We start from the raw sequence: 21,433 nt of genomic DNA on the forward strand, positions 1-21,433 counted from the left end.
GTCGATAGCCGACCGACACCGGCCGTGACACATACCCCGGACTTGACTTTATGGTATTTTTCATTTCCACCGGCATAATCGCTCTTTACTCAATGTGTGAATAAAGTCTAGGTTTAACATCTCGCAGCTGATCCGTTGACAGTTTCGTAGTTCTCCGGAGTACTTAGAGTTCATTACGTTGCGTGGTTTAGGGTATGTGCCTTAGTTTATTATAGTGTAGTTTATGAAAATATCATCAGCCGGTCGCGATTCACCATACAGAAGGCCCGGAGACTTACCCAACTGTCAGTTATAATGAGTGCCTCAAGGTTTAACTGCGGCGATCCATTGAGTAACAGAGCACAAGTTGGTCAATTTTAATTTGAATATTGATTTCGTTGAGTTATCTTACGATTAGCGACCATTTGTTCAAGTGTTAGTTACATTTTCTATGATAATTTAATGATGAGTTCGTGTACGTGTGATCATCAGTTAATTACTTTATGATGCGGTTTGAAGTTATATAGTGGTCTGACTTAATACTATCAGTGCGCAGGCGTCATCTAACTTGAAGAACAGACGATTTTAAATAACTTCAGATCATTTTTTATTAGTATACATACTTTAGTAAAATATGAATGCTGTCAATAACAGTTTAAATACATATTAAGAATGAAACGAAAGGGCTAACGAAGTGGAATGATTTTATTTCAACAGTAAGATATCTAGTTTCATGTAGCTGTTTCGGACGATGGATGTTTATAAGGAGCAGTTTTGAGCAAAGATTTGACGAGGAAGACGTATTGGTATTTACTATTGAGCAGTCCGAGCAATTGAAACTTGACATAAAATTCCTAAGTTGTATTTGAAGTTCGATCCGATAGAATATTTTCAACTTTGATGATTGATCCTTTTAACAACTCACCCGCACTAAGTTTAATCGCTTGTTTCGGCTTAAAAAATCAAAAATGCAATTCATTGGTTACGTATGTTATGTTCCGGATTATTTTATTTGATTGAAATGTTTATGATGTATTATTTACTTAAGTTACGCCACTTTGTAAGAATATCAATAACACGTTCCGATGGTACTGATGTTATACTCTTACGTACCGACAGTAATCTAGGAACGTAATATTCTTATTCACATACGCAATAAGGATCGGGAAAAGTGAGCAAAGTAACGGAACGATTAGTCTTTAGATATCTACTTTGAAACATTATAATAAATATGAATATACAATCTCATAGAATAATGGTGGGGCAGCCCACGCTAGTGTTGTGTCCGCGAAAGGAGATGGTGTCGCTGGATGTTAGAAGAAGGATTTTTAGGGTCAATGCTGTTTGTCGTTCGCGTTAGTTGCAATTTGTTATCTCTTGTCCCGACGGACTCGCCAGCATTAATGTGTCGACAGACTGTATAGCGGGTGGCGGGTGGACCTATACAGGATTCCATTGTTGTGAGCGCGCGCAGTTCATATTCAATGTCGACCTGAATCGTATACGTCTACATGTCGTCTGAGTACCTATTCGAGCCGATGCGAGCTCTTTCTGATTGTCATGTCACGAGCTTTTAATACGTTGGATTTTTCGAACGATGAGGGGAAATACGAAGGCTAAATTATATACGTCCCGAGACGATTTAATATATGTATGTAGGATTTAGGATGTAGGATTTAATATCCGGAAAAAGGAATTTAAATGAAAGTATCAAATTACAAAATTGGTTTCACTGGTTCACAGGTCGGACATATTCCCCCGACACAACACAGCGTGGAGACTTAGGATAATTTAATTATACGAATATGTATCTCAATATATCGATGATCGATATTCTGTCTTTCTTCTTCTATCAAGAAACTACAGCTCTCTAACACCTTACTCTGGACCTCACCATGGAATGTTTCTACATTTTATTACTTTAAACAACTTTTGGACATGGCCAACTTGCTTTGTATACTTGTACTATAAATCTTAACAATTTTAAGTCAAGTTGTCAAATTTTTTATAAATATTCTTTGAAATAAAAATGGTTTTCCTGAATCATTTAATGTGTACTTTAGATTTAATTTTCTTTTATATTTCTGTATCATAAGATCTAGTATAACGATTTTTCCTATTTAACATCTGAGTGTCTATAACCGACTTAGTGAATAAGCACGAAGGTTTCACTCATGACTTTGAAAATAACTTAACCAACTAACAAAACAGAATTTCATACAGAAATTCGAAGATTTCTCATTAAATTCAAAGACTTGAGTGAAAGCATTTTATCTTTAAAAGTAATATAACCTATCGATTAAAGAGAGGAATTAACTGTTGTTTTATTTCTTATCTTATCTTATATATCAATAGACTGGGACGATAGCTGCACATAAGAAATCGGTTACGGTCTCATTTTGAAGAGCTCCAGCCGTAGTGTGCAGAAAAATAAAGAAGATTCTTGATTGCAATTTATTAAATCAATAATCATATCTTAATTCGATTTTTGTCCCAGTGATTATGGGAAGACAGCTGCACATAAAAAATCTGTTATGGTTTCATTTCGAAGAGCCTTAGATGTGTAAATAATTAAAGAGGATTCATGATTGCAATTTAATAAATTGCTACGATTTAATAAAGAATTAATTTTAGAGAGCGAAAAATAGTTACAGGCCGGTTAGAGAGCGGTTCTAAGATTGTATAAAAAATATGAAAGTAAATTGTTTTCCACAAATTCAGATTCTAACTGAACTAATGTATACTATTTGATATTAAAACATTTAATTAAAAGAGGATTTCTCACTTTGGCGCCAAATGTAGATGAGTGACTTGTAGTTTATTATAAAATGAAAACAAAATAAAACCTGTCATAAGTTTCGAAATTCCTAAGAAATCTTTTGAATAAACTTGATGTTTCGCGGGGCCCCACTAGTGTGTGTATAACTTAGTTAAGAAAATAAGTGTATTTGAAGCTTATTATTATCGTTTGGCCCTATCTCCAACTATTATACTGAATATAATATAAAAATGTTAATTTCTGAAATTATAGTGATTTTGACGAATTTCATTTGAACGATATCCGTCCTATGTGTAGAATGTAATACTTTATATTAAATATTATATACATTATTATTATCTCTGTACTACAAGTGAGTATATATCACTTTGTCTATTATCTATTATACTGTCTATTAAACCTTATAATATTATATTTTTAAGATGGTAACATAAACATTGACAGATACTCGTCATGGCGGGAAAATTGATTCTCGGATACATATTTTTAACGGCGTATTGAGTAAAACATTATTTATATTTCTTATAAAATTATATAAAAAAACCTACCAAAACCAAGGATAATATACAAGGATATAGGTTATAGGGGGTAACTATTTGAAATAATTTTAATCCCCATATGCATAATGCACAAGCGAACCATTTTTGAATTATCACGATATTTAGATTTTTTCAAAATAAGTCAAAAATGCAACTTCAAAAATTTATTTAAAAAAAAGTATCAACAAATATCTATTTTTCTCTTCTCATTTATAAAAACGAATAAACACTGGTTATTTGTCAACATTTAAACAATAGTTTTTGATCCAAATTTATAAATCCGAGACAGAAAAATATATTATTTCAATTTCTTTTTCTTTTTCCCACAAAAACCCCATGCCAATGCCAAATACGAATTTCCACCAGCGTGAAGATACAAAGTCCAAAAGAAAGCGAGGTTCAATTGGAAAAGAGGCAAATTGAGCAACATATTATACAACTAATATAAGCTCAAACTCAAATTCCTTTATTCAATATAGAAGCATTACACTTTCTTATTGAAGGTCAAATTAAACACTACCACCGGTTCGGAAAAAGGAACACCCTGACCTGAGAAGAATCGGCGAAAGAAACTCAGCGGGTCTTTTTTGTTTTATTCGTCAAATTAATTATATACATAAAAATAAGTGTAATCAATCAAAAATGATCTTTTCCCGCGCAAAATTAGCAATAAAACAAAGGACGGTCACTCATGTAATGTGAATAGGGGATTTTTGTTAATAGAGTTTTATTTTAACTTCAGGGCTATAAGATCAGAAACACTTAAATACGTATCCACTCATTTTTTATCAGTATCCCAAAAATAAAGTTTCATGTTTCTATCTTAAAAATGACGACTTCCATAAAAACTTTCAACCCTTATATCACCCCCGTAGGGGTAAAATATGCAGAAACACTTAAATAAGTATCTACTCCTATTTAATCAGTATCCCAAAAATAAAGTTTCATGTTTCTAACTTAAAAAATTCCATACGAACGTTCAACTCTTATTTCACCCATTTAGTGGTAGAATATCCAAAATTCCCTCCTGAGTGGGTGTCATGATATGTTACTTTGTAAGTATACAGCCTAAAATATAAGTTTTATGCTTCTAGTTCTAAAAATTCTACACATGACAATACTTTCAACAACTTACAACCTTTAATGGTAAAAAATAAATGACAAAAAATGTTGTTGTGGATTATCACTTACATACACACATAGATAGACACATACCATCGCGGACTTTTTTGAAGTCATTTTTGAGGTTTACAATTCTGTAGTACATTATTTTGATCTGTCTCATAGCGTTTAGCCAGCGTTTGCAGTATATGCGCAAAATATGTGTCTTTTTACGACATCACATTAGAAACATCTAAAATTATCAATGTTTATCTATCTATATTGTCCATGTATTATACATACAAAATCATTCTCTTTAAATCAATTTATCTATAAAAAAAACCTAACCAAAATCCGTTGCATAGTTTTAAAGATTTAAGCATAGACAGGAAAAGACAGTCAGCGGGAAGCAATTTTGTTTTATACTATGTAGTGATAACAAATAGGTACGGTATAACAAATTGAATAAGGATTAATGCTATATTACTTAAAATCGCTTCGAAAATAAGCCATTATTTCTCGTAAAAAGTAAACGATAAGAAATGTCTATTGTGGGTTATCTTTAAGAGTTAGACATATACCATCGCGGAGTTTTTTGTAGACATTTTGGAGGTGTATAATTCTGTAGAACGTTATTTTGGTCTAGCTAGTAGGGTTCCGCCAGCATTTACAATGTAAGCGCAAAAAATGTATAAATTTACGACATCACAAAAAACTTCCTCTCAAATCACTCTATCAATTAAAAAAAACCGCATCAAAATCCGTTGGGAAGTTTTAAAGATTTAAGCATACATACATAAGCATAAGGGACATAGGGACAGAGAAAGCGACTTTGTTTTATACAATGTAAAGATGAGTAAATTATAAAATCACTTTTTCTCAGAAATTTTAAATTTTAATGAAAAAGATGAACGTCATTTTTTGTAGACTATTGCATGATTTCTATTTTTGACTGAGCGCTTTTGTTTTAAAACTAACCGTAAAGTTTTTAAAAATACGGTGTCGATGGGAACTTTTCACAATTTCGTTATACTGGCGTCCGTACGTTAATGTAAATTTTTAGCTTCTTGGGAATTTATGCAAGGGTGAACGTCTATTATGACCGGACTATTACCAGTACCTATTTTCTATTAGATTTTCTATTAGCTCCAGTTACGTCATTATAATGTTCCGCGCGTTCCTTTTGCCTAGTTTTATAATTATTTACCTATTTGTCCAATTCAGGCATTGTACCAGATTTATTTAGATCAAGGAAAATACTTTCAGTATTTACATCTATAAAAATGAGAACTACTTGAACATCCAGGTAATGCGTTGATGTATTGATCCCTTCAACTCGCGAATGCGCTCTGTACACAAAATTTAAGTTTTAACTTAGTCGAGTCAGTGCTTGCTTTGAGGTAAGACGTGTTTTATTTAAAATATTTTATTTTAGGCGTGGTTCAAATTTTTTTAACCTGTTAAAAAGAGATGTGTGTGATTGTGATTGCTCTGAGAATTGTGAAATTTAATCAGAAGTAACGGTCTTTTAATAATTACTCCCGAATTATATTTTTCAATATTATAGTCTGTGTTGCACTTAGTGTGAAATGTAATTTTTTTGGGGAATCTAGGAAAACCATGAATATTAGTCAATTTATATATCCTTCTCTTCTTGTTACTTGTAAAGCGTTACTTTATAGCTCGGATAATTAAATTCTGCCGATTGTGTAGTCTAGTTGCACCGAGATATGCTTTGATGTCTTGCTTTTTCTTAGCTCGCGAATGTGCTTTTACTGAATAGGCACGGCGATAGTTTTGATGTATGACAATTTTTTTTTTAATATTGTCTTTTAGAATAGTTTTTAAAATTGTGCCAGTGTTTTGAAAACAAAAATCCAAGGATTGTGGAAATTACATTTTTAATTTAAATTTGCTGGCTATGATGTTTAATGGGATCAGTATTTTGACAAAGAAGTGAATTTCTGACCAATGAGCTTGCTTCAATCGTTTGTTGCACATCATGCGCGCGCAACTTGCGGCCCGGATAACTTAGCTCCATAGATTATGCAGCGGAATTGCATCTGGGCATGCGTCGATGTATTGATATCTTTAATCTGGTGAATGCGCTCTGAATTTGCAATTTTAACTTAGTCGAGCCAGTAACAGCTTGTTTTATTTAAAATATCGTGTTATTGGTGCGGTTCATAAAATATTCAGAATGTTAAGAAAAGAGATGTTTTAGTTGAGTGCCTAAGTTCCTATGATTGGTTCAAGGATTGTGAAAAAATAAAGTACATATTTTATTTAAATTATTTCCGAATTATAAAGTTCGAGAAAATTCAGATTTTATAAAAAAATATTTGACTTAAAAAATACACAAAGGTTTGACCACAAATTATTTTCATCTGTTTTAATATAAAGACAACATTGACCTTTTTAATCTTTTCTCATTTGTTGCATTTCGGTCCGGATATTTTACGTCTATCGATTGGGTAGTATGGTTTGCTTCTAGAAGCATATCATATCGATACATCGGCGCATGCCTAGGCATGCGCCGATCTATCGATTTCTCATTACTCGCGGATGCACTTCGTAATTGCAATTCATACTGAGTTGACTAAACTTAATTTACAATAAGGTTTCAATTATTATTATTTATTTACAATTAGGTTCGGAAATAAATACATTATAAAAATGCAAATGGCACATTTATTGAGATAACTTATCCTACAACCATTCTTAAAAATTGTTTCGTTGTGTCCTAATAGTTTAAATAAATAGGAAAAATCGCGCTTCTTGGAAAATATTAAAGACGTCATTATTTCGTTAAGTATTTTTTATATAGGTACTCAATATAAATATTGTTTTAGATTCGAGGCCGCCTTCGTAAAAGAGTTCTACGAACAACCGCAACGGTGATCTAACCGCTTACGAAGCTTGAAGTCGCGATGCCGGCCACAGTAGAAGATGAAGCGCCCAACATCATCATCAAAGGTGATTATAGAATTTAGATTATCTAATTCCAAGTTATATATAAATATATTGAGTTAGATGGCACAATAAAAACTATTATTTTAATTATAATGTATGTATTTCAAAATAACCGAACTAGGAGTTCGGTTAGTAGCCCTCTTAGTAAAAGAAAATTGAATTAGGTATCTAGACACGCGGTAGCGTGTCAGCCAAGTTTATATTTTTACACGTGTGCGGTTAAATAGCTCCAAATCTCTATAAGCGAAGAGGAGGGCGTTACCCAGCTGCAGGACATTTACGGAATGTTAATAATAATGACTAGATGATTGTGGCATCGAATCTTGAAGTATCATCACACTCATTAATTTATTCCTCGAATCTATTTGCTCAATCGTTCTATATATTAAATTATTGACAAGTTATAACTAAAACAATTTTTAGGCACGGCGCAATGCGCGATGTTGCTCTCGCATATTCAAAACATCACCGACTCGACTCAACTCGTAGAGGGACCGACTGAAATCCGTCAGTACCTCGGACTTTGGCTGAACCTCCCCTGACAAACTGACGTCATGAGGCTCTGAAGAGGCAAGCTCCGCATCATGTGGGGTTCACGACAACGGCGTACATAACGGCATCATCTGACCAGGGCGACTTTACCGACGACAGCTTCTAATACATTAATGTGTGTTTATTTAATATTCGACATTATTATATAATCTTCATAGATAATATCACTGATATAAGTGCGCACTTATGCATGTATTTGGTAAAGGGACGGAGACTATCGTACACCAAAGTGCTTCACGGTAGTATTTGTTTACGAGGAATATACATCTTCTGTTTGGGCTTGCTGTAAAGTTCACGATCACGAAAAGTTTTGCCTTATTGGAAAAAAGTTGGATGCTCTAACATCTGTACGCAAATACCTTAGACGCAGAGTGGATAGTCTGGATGTCAAATTTGAAAAATTCGGGTGTTATAACTAGTTCCCCGACTAGTGGTAAATGGAGGCATAGGAGTATATAGTTTAGTTCGAGGTAAGGATGTATGTGGATGATAGGCAGGGTTCATGCGAACGGTAACAGATTGATTATTTTTAAAATGAAAAGTAGACATAGACGGATATCACTAATTGACTCCAAGATTTCTGAACTTTTTATACTTTTTTTAATAACTTCTCATATAATAATAATGTAATGATAAAATTTTCTATCATTTTGTCTCAATAGACAAAAAGTAATATGATGATATTAGCAAAATTTCAATGGAGCATTAGAATTGCAACTTTGATCGACATAGATGCGCATTTATGAAACGAGTAATAATACAGTATAAATACTTCCCCCTGTGTGAATTTGAAGGTATTTATCTTGATGTTATGGGAACGGTCACACAGGTGAAGGTTTTAATTAATCAATTATATTATTAGTCTAGAATATAGATGCTTACGTTCTCACAGTCGAAAGAAACGGTTGAGAGTCACTTTACACCATATTCAGATCGGACCCAAAGAATTGCAACAATTGGACATTTACGGGAAAATTCAACACAATAAAGAGGTTGGCATACTTTCTCCGATTCTTTCGATTCGTGTTAATGCTATTCGCCACATTTCAGAGGAAATGTCTTAGGGAAGGATTTTGGAAATACATTTTCAGAGAATGGCATATATACTCTTGAATGGACTAGATGTTGTGATGGCGTTTTGGATCGCGATGTTGAGACGGCGCAAGTTTGCTGCAGTTGAGAATGTCTGTCGGATCAACTTTATTATTCATACACGATTGCGGTCAAGCCCTTATATTAACAGCTTGGATGTTCGGAAACTGTTTTATTGACGCCAAATGTGACGTTAAATTTACCGATTGAGACGACTGACGAGACTGTGTTATTTACTTTGGCCAATCGAGTTGGAGTAAATAGCATGGCGCTTGTCTTCCCGGACTTGACAATTAAAAACAAGTGCATGCTCCCGTTAATTAAGAAAACATATAAATGCGAAGATACTCACCAAAGGAATTTTGCGTTTTTTACAATTTAATATTTCTGACTTCAAGGAAAACTCGCTTAGCAATAATTATTAATTACGACAAATTTATTGTCGAGAAGTAGCTGATTCCCGAAACTCGGGATAGTTAAACATTTAACGTAATTGGACGGACTATCATAATTTTCGCCAGATATACATTTATACACGATTATTTACTGATATATATGTGTCGTATTTTTGAGATGTTTGTTCATGATTCATGGCAGTCGCAATGGTCAAACGGTCATGGGCAAATCGTGTTTTTTATACATAATAATACAAAAATATGCGGTAGGACGGGTACAGAGAGGGATTCATACAATGACTCGACGCTGCCAATAATGTTTGTTGATCGAAGCGCGGACGGCTGCGTCGGACCGTTGTATGCCCTCAGTTCGGATCGTATGAACAAAGCGAAACTCATAGACCTCTATAAAAGCAATAACTGTTGTGTGTATTTTGTTCGGATTACTTTTGTCATTCGCAATATATTATAACAGCAACCTAGAAACTACCTCATGGTGCTCACGGTTAGGTTTCAGGATCTCCTCGGCCACCCGGCCAATACACCTTTTCACGGCTATTTGGAGGCGATCTCGGAAACTGGACGCGCTTTATATTTAAATATAGATTATTTTTTTAATATCGATTAACACTCCACTCGTGACATCAGGAGTGATACACAAAGAGAGTATTTTTAAAAATCCGCGAAGTATTCTGTAAACAAGCAATATTATACAAATTCATGACGTTTTTCGTAGTTTTAGATCTAAGCACGACGCAGGCGCGGCGCTTTTCCTTTGACGACATTATAGTTGTTTTCAATTTATTCTTACCTCACCGCTCAATAAATTAACGACAGTCTTTATATCTGATCTAATTTCATTTTTAAGCAGCGGCGGCGTCGTGTTTACGCAGTAATTTAGCAACCTCAAAAAGTATGTGCCTTAAAGAGGATATTATTTTAGAGCGCTTTGTATGTGTACAGACAGCTTAGTAGTGCTTAGCAAAGATATATTACGATGACGTTATTTTTAAGAAAGAAGCGATAGATTAGATTTATTATTTAACGATGTATGAGTAGATAGCATCCGTATTGATGTTTGTACACAGACAATGCACACCGTTACAAGTAAGCGATATGGCGAATATTGTGATATGCTATGCGAGTTCCGTGCACTAGTCGATAGCCGACCGACACCGGCCGTGACACATACCCCGGACTTGACTTTATGGTATTTTTCATTTCCACCGGCATAATCGCTCTTTACTCAATGTGCGGATAAAGTCTAGGTTTAACATCTCGCAGCTGATCCGTTGACAGTTTCGTAGTTCTCCGGAGTACTTAGAGTTCATTACGTTGCGTGGTTTAGGGTATGTGCCTTAGTTTATTATAGTGTAGTTTATGAAAATATCATCAGCCGGTCGCGATTCACCATACAGAGGGCCCGGAGACTTACCCAACTGTCAGTTATAATGAGTGCCTCAAGGTTTAACTGCGGCGATCCATTGAGTAACAGAGCACAAATTGGTCAATTTTAATTTTAATATTGATTTCGTTGAGTTATCTTACGATTAGCGACCATTTGTTCAAGTGTTAGTTACATTTTCTATGATAATTTAATGATGAGTTCGTGTACGTGTGATCATCAGTTAATTACTTTATGATGCGGTTTGAAGTTATATAATGGTCTGACTTAATACTATCAGTGCGCAGGCGTCATCTAACTGGAAGAACAGACGTTTATAGATAACTTCAGATCATTTTTCATTAGTATACATACTTTAGTAAAATATGAATGCTGTACGATATGGTCAATAACAGTTTCAATACTTATTAAGAACGAATCGAATGGGCTAACGAAGTGGAATGATTTAATTTCAACGGTGAGATGTCTAGTTTCATGTAGCTGTTTTGGAGGATGGATGTTTATTAGTAGCAGTTTTGAGCAAAGATTTGACGAGGAAGACGTATTGGTATTTACTATTGAGCAGTCCGAGCAATTGAAACTTGACATTAAGTTCCTAAGTTGTATTTGAAGTTCGATCCGACAGAATATTTTCAACATTGATGATTGATCCTTTTTAAAACTCACCCGCACTAAGTTTAATCGTTTGTTTCGGTTTAATAAATAATAAATGCAATTCTTTGATTACGTATGTTATGTTACGAATTATGTTATTTAATTGAAATGTTTATGATGTATTATTTAATTAAGTTACTTCAATTTGTAAGAATATCAATAATACGTTCCGCTGTTACTGATGTTATACTCCTACGTACCGACAGTAATCTAGGAACGTAATATTCTTATTCACATAAACAATAAGGATCGGGAAATGTGAGCAAAGTAACAGAACGATTAGTCTTTAGATATCTACTTTGGAACATTATAATAAATATGAATATATAATCTCATAGCATAATGGCGAGACAGCCCACGCTAGTGTTGTGTCCGCGAAAGGAGATGGTGTCGCTGGATGTTAGAAGAAGGATTTTTAGGGTCAATGCTGTTTGTCGTTCGCGTTAGTTGCAATTTGTTATCTCTTGTCCCGACGGACTCGCCAGCATTAATGTGTCGACAGACTGTATAGCGGGTGGCGCGTAGACCTATACAAGATTGCATTGTTGTGAGCGCTCGCAGTTCACATTCAATGTCGACCTGAACGTCTACATGTCGTCTGAGTACCTATTCGAGCCGATGCGAGCTCTTTCGGATTGTGATGTCATGAGCTTTTAATACGTTGGATTTTTTCGAACGATGAGGGGAAATACGAAGGCTAAATTATATACATCCCGATACGAATGTAGGATTTAATATCCGGAAAAAGGAATTTAAATGAAAGTATCAAATTACAAATTTGGTTTCACTGGTTCACAGGTCGGACATATTCCCCCGACACAACACAGCGTGGAGACTTAGGATAATTTAATTATACGCATATGTATCTCAATATATCGATGATCGATATTCTGTCTTTCTTCTTCTATCAAGAAACTACAGCTCTCTAGCACCTTACTTTGGACCTCACCATGGAATGTTTCCACCATTTTATTAATTTTAACAACTTTTGGACATGGTCAAGTTACTTTGTATACTTGTATTAATTATAAATCTTAACAATTTTAAGTCAAGTTGTCAAGTTTTTTATAAATATTCTTTGAAATAAAAATGTTTTTCCTGAATCATTAAATGTGTACTTCAGATTTAATTTTCTTTTATATTTCTGTATCATAAGATCTAGTACAACGATTTTTCCTATTTAACATCTGAGTGTCTATAACCGACTTAGTGAATAAGTACGAAGGTTTCACTCATGACTTTGAAAATAACTTAACCATACTAACAAAACAGAATTTCATACAGAAATTCGAAGATTTCTCATTAAATTCAAAGTCTTGAGTGAAAGCATTTTAATTTTAAAACTAATTTATCTTATGGAATAAAGTAATAGAGGAATTAACTGTTGTTTTACTTATTATCAATGGATAAAAATGTTTAATTTGGGATTATTCAAACCTAAACTATAATATCTAATGTCGCTAAAAATACATATCATATCCGAGAAACATTTTCGAAAGGAAATCTCTGTATTTTTCCATAGAAAGTAACGAAGACTTTATTTTGTCCTGTCAGGTGACGTCGTTTAGCTACCCATTTCCCATTCTGGCAAGGTGATAAAGAGAAATCTTTTCTTTTTACCACGAATAAATCTCTGAACATTCGTTCAATCTATGTACCCAAGTTCATATCCCATATCCTATCACTAGGATCTAATTCCAAAATAACATTAAGATAAATATAACTATGTGCAACTTGGTAGTTGGTGTAAATTATTCGTATAACTGTGAAGTACTAATATCACTAAGATCTTGGCACGACTGTGTTCTCAAAGAATCAACGCGTTAAAATTTTTAATTTCTTATTTCTTTATTATGACGAAGACGTTAAAACTAAATGAAAATCCGCTATTAAATAACAAGACGTGTTACTTTAGTGTAAAAATTCATATAATTGGCAAGTTAATCAGAAATAACATTTTTTTATTAAAATTACTCTGTGTTAATATTGATTTGTCAATTAAGTGCATTTGTTTGTATAATAAAGTATAAACATACAAAGGCTGAGTGCAAGTTATATTCGTCTTTTTTATATATACAAATATATAATAAGATTGACCTCTTCAACCTTCTCCCACGTGTTGCATTCACGCGGGTGTAACATCACGGCCCGGATATTTTAGCTCTATCGATTGTGTAGCAGCGATATCAGCCACGCATGTGTCGATTATTCATAACTCGCGAATGCGCTCTATGATTGCATTTGATATTGAGTTGGCTAAACTAAAATTTTCTACTGAAAAATATCCTCATATACACGTAAGACGTACACACGTTGATAATTAGCGACAATACTGAAGTGTAGAATAGTACGGAAACCTTTATGATTATATCGTCCTGACTGATTTATGTCACGGCAGCCATTCTCAGGGCAACTATATCCAACTACCAGGATATATTATAGTGCGAGTTTGTAAGTCCAAACACAGGAGCAACCTCTATTTCTTTGCTCTCATAATCCGATGGGACGGTAAATCAGATACGATCAAAAACAGCTTTTTTTTGATTTTATGAGCTTTTTTTTGAAGAGCTTGGGGCCCAAATTACCATTATATTAGTTGCATCCAACATTTCGCTTGATAACATATATATGAGCCACTAAGCAGTTATGTGATTAAATTATATCACCGGTTAGTAGAAAGGTAATAGCGTTGAATGGTATTTTAAAAAAATATTTTTGATAATTTGAAATTTTCTGCTAGACTTTCTGCTAGCAAAGTAACCATGAAAGGGTGTGCAGAGCCCATCAACATATAACTTCCCTGGGGTATCTTCTGGGCCTGATTTGATATATTTACAATTTTTCTGAGAGTAATTCTTCGGGATCGTGATTTGGAGTTTGATCTGCAGGTAAGGTTACTGGAATAGATTTGGAAGACTTGGGAGAGTGTCAAAAAACCCATTGAATCGAAGACATTTAAAGTAAAACTAAAAGCTAAATTATCGGTCCAAATTTAAAGATGCGAGACGGAAAACGATATTATTTTAATGTTTTTTTAAGTTTTTTTACACAAATGGCCTTAAAAACTAAAAAAATCTTTATGATACTTGTCCTGCAGATTATTTTAAAAACATAACCGTTTTCTTATCTCTTCAAAAATGTATAACAACTAGGAACTTATTTCATAACAACCAAAATAAAATGACCACAAAGGACGCTGGTGGAGATTCGCATTCGAACAAAACTTAAATTCTCTCTTTAAATTTGTCAAAAAACTTCAAAGATTGCGTTACGTAATACTTAAACACTCCCTAGGTACTTTTTTATAAATAAAGTTTTGAAGTTGCATTTTTGACTTATTTTGAAAAAATCTAAAAAACGTAATAACTCAAAAATTCACTTTCACTTCCGTTTTCAAAGGTTCACTTTTGCATTATGCATATGGGGGTTAAAATTATTTCAAATAGTTACCCCTATCACCTCCTAACGGGAACACGTCGAAATACCAATAACCCTGTATTCTTCCATGCTTCAAAAATTATAATTGGTTTCATTCGATTTGTGGTCGACAATGTTTAATAAACAAAGTAGGTATTGACTTCCGTTTAACTGTCCTGCAATACATCAATTATTGATAAGAATAAAACAATCTACTGAAATTATTTTGAAAAATTACCTCAAATTGTTAAAAACCAAATTAAAATAAAAGGAGGTATTTGTTATATTAGTAAGACGTGCAGTTTTTGCTATATTTATAATAATGAAGACTCATAAAGACTTTGTTTCTGACAACATGACATGTAACCAATACCAATATAGAGCTTGCCATGCTCTAGGCATGCGTCGATCAATTGATTTCTCTTAACTCGCGGATGAGCACTTTGATAACAATTTCAACTTAGTCGAGTCAGTGATAGCTTTGAGGTAAGACGTGTTTTATTTAATATATTTTGTTCTTTTTTTTTTTTAATTGTTTCCTACATTTATCCCAGTGTTCAAAAATATAAGCTTGTATAAATATACCTAAGTGCAAAAATTCTGAGTCCAAGGATAGCGCAATCATTTAGATATTTATAATCTTCTTTGATTTTATGCGCGCGCAACTTTATAGCCCAGATAATTTAGCTCTATAGATTGTGTATTTGAGTTGCATCTAGGCGAGCTTTTACAAATTTCTCCTATGAAAGTCGCGAATGCGCTCTGCAATTTGGTCGATGTATTGATTTTTCTCAACTCGGGTCTGCGCACTGCGATTGTAATTTTTACTTAAGCGTGAATAGCCTGGGTTTGTCTGTGTTTTGGTTTACGTGAATTTATTCCGGTTTCCAAAATTGAAATAATTTTCTGAGTACCCAAATTCCGCGTGTCCGTTAGATTATAATATTTATTAACAAAAAAAAAACAATTTAAACATCATCGATTTATAACAACATACAACCTTTATTATAATGCAAGGTTTATTAATTTAATTATTATATCATTATTTATGCTAAGTTATAGTACCAATACTTTATCAGTGGATAGACACGAATAACAACAAAGATTACTCGTTTTTATTTTACTTTAACTTTTAGTGTTTACTTATTAGTCTGTAGTTAGTTATGCATTCAGTTGAACTTACTCGATTAAATTATTATTTAAGATTCAAAGCTGCCTTCGTAAAAGAACTATCGCCAGGGTGGTCTCACCTGGACAGGCTTGAAGCGAGTTGCGCATACCCAAGAATCAGTTACAAGGCCTCGCAATGACGTATGCGATAGAAGAGGATGAGCCTGGCATCTCCATTAAAGGTGATTACACGATTCATATAATCTAATTGTTAATACATTAATAACTGAAAAAATAAGTTGTTCATAAAGCATATTCTAAAGATAGTCCAAACCACGATGACGCGTCCCACTATTTTCCGCAAAGGAAAAGCGTGAGGTGCGGGAAGCTCAACCCAAGCACTAAGTGAGAGTGAGAAGTGTGGTATATAACATCCAAGTCTTCTCTTTAAGCTAACCTTCAGTAGATTACCTTTACTCAGCTACAGGACATTTACAAACTTTTACTTTCTATAGCACTACAATAATAATGACCAAATAATTGAGGCATTACATTTTATTTAAAAATATTCCATTGCTACACATATATATTTAATCTCAATTAAAAAATTGTAGGCTCGGCGCACTGCGCGAACATTTGTCCTCCGAGCGTCACTGACTCGGCTCAACTGGTAAAGGCATGGCTTGAAACCCGTCAGCACCTCGGGCTTTTGCTGAATATCCCTTGACCCAATGACGTTACGAGCTATGAAGAGCGAAGCTCCGCATCGTGTGGGGTCCACGACAACGGCGTACGTAATGGCTAAATTTGACCAGGGCTACTTTTTTGACGGTTACTACATGCTTGTATGATATTTAATATTCGATAAGATCTTCATAGATAATGTAACTCATATAAGTGCGCATTTATGCATTACGAATATTATCAATTTCGCCACTCGTATTTCGTAAGTAAAATCGACGGAGACTACCCCATACAAAAGTGTTTCACGGAGCACTCGGGCGCGGTAGTATTTGTTTACGAGGAATATACAACTTCTGTTTGGGCTGCCTGTATAGTTCACGATCACGAAGAGTTTAGCCTTATTGGGAAAAAGTAGAATGCAATAACATCTCTACGTAGTTTGAAGAAGTAGGGTTAAAATCCCATTTCCTGGGGGACTGTTAATAAGTCACCAGTCTGCTGACTGGTGGTAAATGGAGGCATAGGATATAATATAGTATAGTTTCGAGATAAGGAGGTAATAGGCAGGGTTCAAGCGAACGGTAACAGATTGATTATTTTTAAAATGAAAAGAAGATATAGACGGGAGACAGAAGGTAATATCACTAATTGACTCCAAGATTTCTGAACGTTTTATACTTTTGTTATTAACAAATACAATAATAATGTAATGATAAAATTTTATATCATTTTGTCTCAATAGAAAAAAAGTAACATGATGCTATTAGCAAAATTTAAAATTGCAAAGATAGATAGAGATAGATAGAGCATTAAAATTGCAAATTCTATCGATATAGATGCGCATTTATAAAACGACTAATAATAAAGTAAATACTTTTCCTTGTGTGAATTTGAAGGTATTTATCTTGATGTTATAGGAACGGTCACACAGGTGAAGGTTTTAATTAATCAATTATGTTAGTAGTATAGAATAAAGATGCTTACGTTCTCACAGTCGAAAGAAACGGTTGAGAGTCACTTTACACCATATTCAGATCGGACCCAAAGAATTGCAACAATTGGACATTTACGGCAAAATTCAACACAACAAAGAAATTAGCATACTTTCTCCGATTCTTTCGATCCGTGTTAATGCTATTCGCCACATTTCAGAGGAAATGTCTTAGGGAAGGATTTTGGAAATACATTTTCAGAGAATGGCATGTATACTCTTGATTGGACTAGATGTTGTGATGGCGTTTTGGATCGCGATGTTGAGACGGCGCAAGTTTGCTGCAGTTGAGAATGTCTGTCGGATCAACTTTATTATTCTTACACGATCGCGGTCAAGCCCTCATATTAACAGCTTGGATGTTCGGAAACTGTTTTATTGACGCCAAATGTGACGTTAAATTTACCGATTGAGACGAATGACGAGACTGTCTTATTTACTTTGGCCAATCGAGTTGGAGTAAATAGCATGGCGCTTGTCTTCCCGGACTTGACGATTGAAAACAAGTGCTTGCTCCCGTTAATTAAGAAAACATACAAATGCGAAGATACTCACCAAAAGAATTTTGCCTTATTTACAATTTAATATTTCTGACTTCAAGGAAAACTCGCTTAGCAATAATTATTAATTACGACAAATTTATTGTCGAGAAGAAGCTGATTCCCGAAACTCGGGACAGTTAAACAGTTAACATAATTGGACGGACTATCATAATTTTCGCCAGATCATACACGATTATTTACTGATATATATGTGTCGTATTTTTGAGATGTTTGTTCATGATTCATGGCAGTCGCAATGGTCAAACGGTCATGGGCAAATCGGGTTTTTTATACATAATAATACAAAAATATGCGGTAGGACGGGTACAGAGAGGGATTCATACGATGACTCGACGCTGCCAATAATGTTTGTTGATCGAAGCGCGGACGGCTGCGTCGGACCGTTGTATGCCCTCAGTTCGGATCGTGTGAACAAAGCGAAACTCATAGACCTCTATAAAAGCAATAACTGTTGTGTGTATTTTGTTCGGATTACTTTTGTCATTCGCAATATATTATAACAGCAACCTAGAAACTACCTCATGGTGCTCACGGTTAGGTTTCAGGATCTCCTCGGCCACGCGGCCAATACACCTTTTCACGGCTATTTGGAGGCGATCTCGGAAACTGGACGCGCTTTATAAATATAGATTATTTTTTTAATATCGATTAACACTCCACTCGTGACATCAGGAGTGATACACAACGAGAGTATTTTTAAAAATCCGCGAAGTATTCTATAAACAAGCAATATTATACAAGTTCAAGACGTTTTTCGTAGTTTTAGATCTAAGCACGACGCAGGCGCGGCGTATTTCCTTTGACAGCATTATACCTAATTGTTTTCAACTTTTTCTTACCTCACCGCTCAATAAATTAACGACAGTCTTTATATCTGATCTAATTTCATTTTTAAGCAGCGCCGGCGTCGTGTTTACGCAGTAATTTAGCAACCTCAAAAAGTATGTGCCTTAAAGAGGATATTATTTTAGAGCGCTTTGTATGTGTACAAACAGCTTAGTAGTGTTTAGCAAAGATATATTACGATGACGTTATTTTTAAGAAAGAAGCGATAGATTAGATTTATTATTTAACGATGTATGAGTAGATAGCATCCGTATTGATGTTTGTACACAGACAATGCACACCGTTACAAGTAAGCGATATGGCGAATATTGTGATATGCTATGCGAGTTCCATGCACTAGTCGATAGCCGACCGACACCGGCCGTGACACATACGCCGGACTTGACTTTATGGTATTTTTCATTTCCACCGGCATAATCGCTCTTTACTCAATGTGTGAATAAAGTCTAGGTTTAACATCTCGCAGCTGATCCGTTGACAGTTTCGTAGTTCTCCGGAGTACTTAGAGTTCATTACGTTGCGTGGTTTAGGGTACGTGCCTTAGTTTATTATAGTGTAGTTTATGAAAATATCATCAGCCGGTCGCGATTCACCATACAGAAGGCCCGGAGACTTACCCAACTGTCAGTTATAATGAGTGCCTCAAGGTTTAACTGCGGCGATCCATTGAGTAACAGAGCACATGTTGGTCAATTTTAATTTTAATATATATATTGGTTCTCGTTGGGCTATCTTACGATTACCGACCATTTGTTCAAGTGTTAGTTGTAGTTTTTTCTATGATAATTTAATGATGAGTTCGTGTACGTGTGATCATCAGTTAATTACTTCATGATGCGGTTTGAAGTTATATAATGGTCTGACTTAATACTATCAGTTCGCAGGCGTCATCTAACTGGAAGAACAGACGATTTTAAATAACTTCAGATCATTTTTTATTAGTATACATACTGTAGTAAAATATGAATGCTGTCAATAACAGTTTCAATACATATTAAGAATGAAACGAAAGGGCTAACGAAGTGGAATGATTTTATTTCAACGGTAAGATGTCTAGTTTCATGTAGCTGTTTCGGAGGATGGATGTTTATAAGTAGCAGATTTGAGCAAAGATTTGACGAGGAAGACGTATTGGTATTTACTATTGAGCATTCCGAGCAATTGAAACTTGACATAAAGTTCCTAAGTTGTATTTGAAGTTCGATCCGACAGAATATTTTTAACATTGATGATTGATCCTTTTTAAAACTCACCCGCACTAAGTTTAATCGTTTGTTTCGGTTTAATAAATAATAAATGCAATTCTTTGATTACGTATGTTATGTTACGAATTATGTTATTTAATTGAAATGTTTATGATGTATTATTTAATTAAGTTACTTCAATTTGTAAGAATATCAATAATACGTTCCGCTGTTACTGATGTTATACTCCTACGTACCGACAGTAATCTAGGAACGTAATATTCTTATTCACATACACAATAAGGATCGGGAAATGTGAGCAAAGTAACAGAACGATTAGTCTTTAGATATCTACTTTGGAACATTATAATAAATATGAATATATAATCTCATAGCATAATGGTGAGACAGCCCACGCTAGTGTTGTGTCCGCGAAAGGAGATGGTGTCGCTGGATGTTAGAAGAAGGATTTTTAGGGTCAATGCTGTTTGTCGTTCGCGTTAGTTGAAATTTGTTATCTCTTGTCCCGACGGACTCGCCAGCATTAATGTGTCGACAGACTGTATAGCGGGTGGCGCGTAGACCTATACAAGATTGCATTGTTGTGAGCGCTCGCAGTTCACATTCAATGTCGACCTGAACGTCTACATGTCGTCTGAGTTCCTATTCGAGCCGATGCGAGCTCTTTCGGATTGATGTCATGAGCTTTTAATACGTTGGATTTTTTCGAACGATGAGGGGAAATACGAAGGCTAAATTATATGCGTCCCAAGCCGAAAATAGGATTTAATATCCGGAAAAAGGAATTAAATGAAAGTATCAAATTACAAAATTGGTTTCACTGGTTCACAGGTCGGACATATTCCCCCGACACAACACAGCGTGGAGACTTAGGATAATTTAATTATACGAATATGTATCTCAATATATCGATGATCGATATTCTGTCTTTCTTCTTCTATCTAGAAACTACAGCTCTCTAACACCTTACTCTGAACCTCACCATGGAATGTTTCCACCATTTTATTAATTTAAACAACTTTTGGACATGGTCAACTTACTTTGTATTCTTGTATTATTTATATTAATTATGTATTAAGAATACAAAGTGTATTTTAGTAATTATTAATTACATAAATCTTATCAATTGTAAGTCAATTTTTTTTAAA

The 21,433-nt window shown here is 34.4% G+C and overlaps 2 long non-coding RNA genes across 4 annotated transcripts; both read left to right on the top strand.

Moving 5' to 3' along the window:
- Positions 1-6,489: 6,489 nt before the first annotated feature.
- LOC125075909 lies at positions 6,490-8,470 on the top strand. 2 transcript variants are annotated; one of them, XR_007120258.1, is made up of 3 exons: positions 6,490-6,762; positions 7,251-7,374; positions 7,795-8,470. It is a non-coding gene; the product is annotated as an uncharacterized LOC125075909 (long non-coding RNA). The 2 variants fall into 2 exon arrangements; XR_007120259.1 differs by having other exon boundaries at positions 6,490-6,671.
- Positions 8,471-16,090: 7,620 nt separating this feature from the next.
- Positions 16,091-21,344, top strand: LOC125075908. 2 transcript variants are annotated; one of them, XR_007120257.1, is made up of 3 exons: positions 16,091-16,238; positions 16,611-16,827; positions 21,117-21,344. It is a non-coding gene; the product is annotated as an uncharacterized LOC125075908 (long non-coding RNA). The 2 variants fall into 2 exon arrangements; XR_007120256.1 differs by having other exon boundaries at positions 16,611-16,786.
- Positions 21,345-21,433: the final 89 nt, after the last annotated feature.

The sequence above is a fragment of the Vanessa atalanta genome, chromosome Z (genome assembly GCF_905147765.1).
Source record: "Vanessa atalanta chromosome Z, ilVanAtal1.2, whole genome shotgun sequence".
NCBI classification, from domain to species: domain Eukaryota; kingdom Metazoa; phylum Arthropoda; class Insecta; order Lepidoptera; family Nymphalidae; genus Vanessa; species Vanessa atalanta.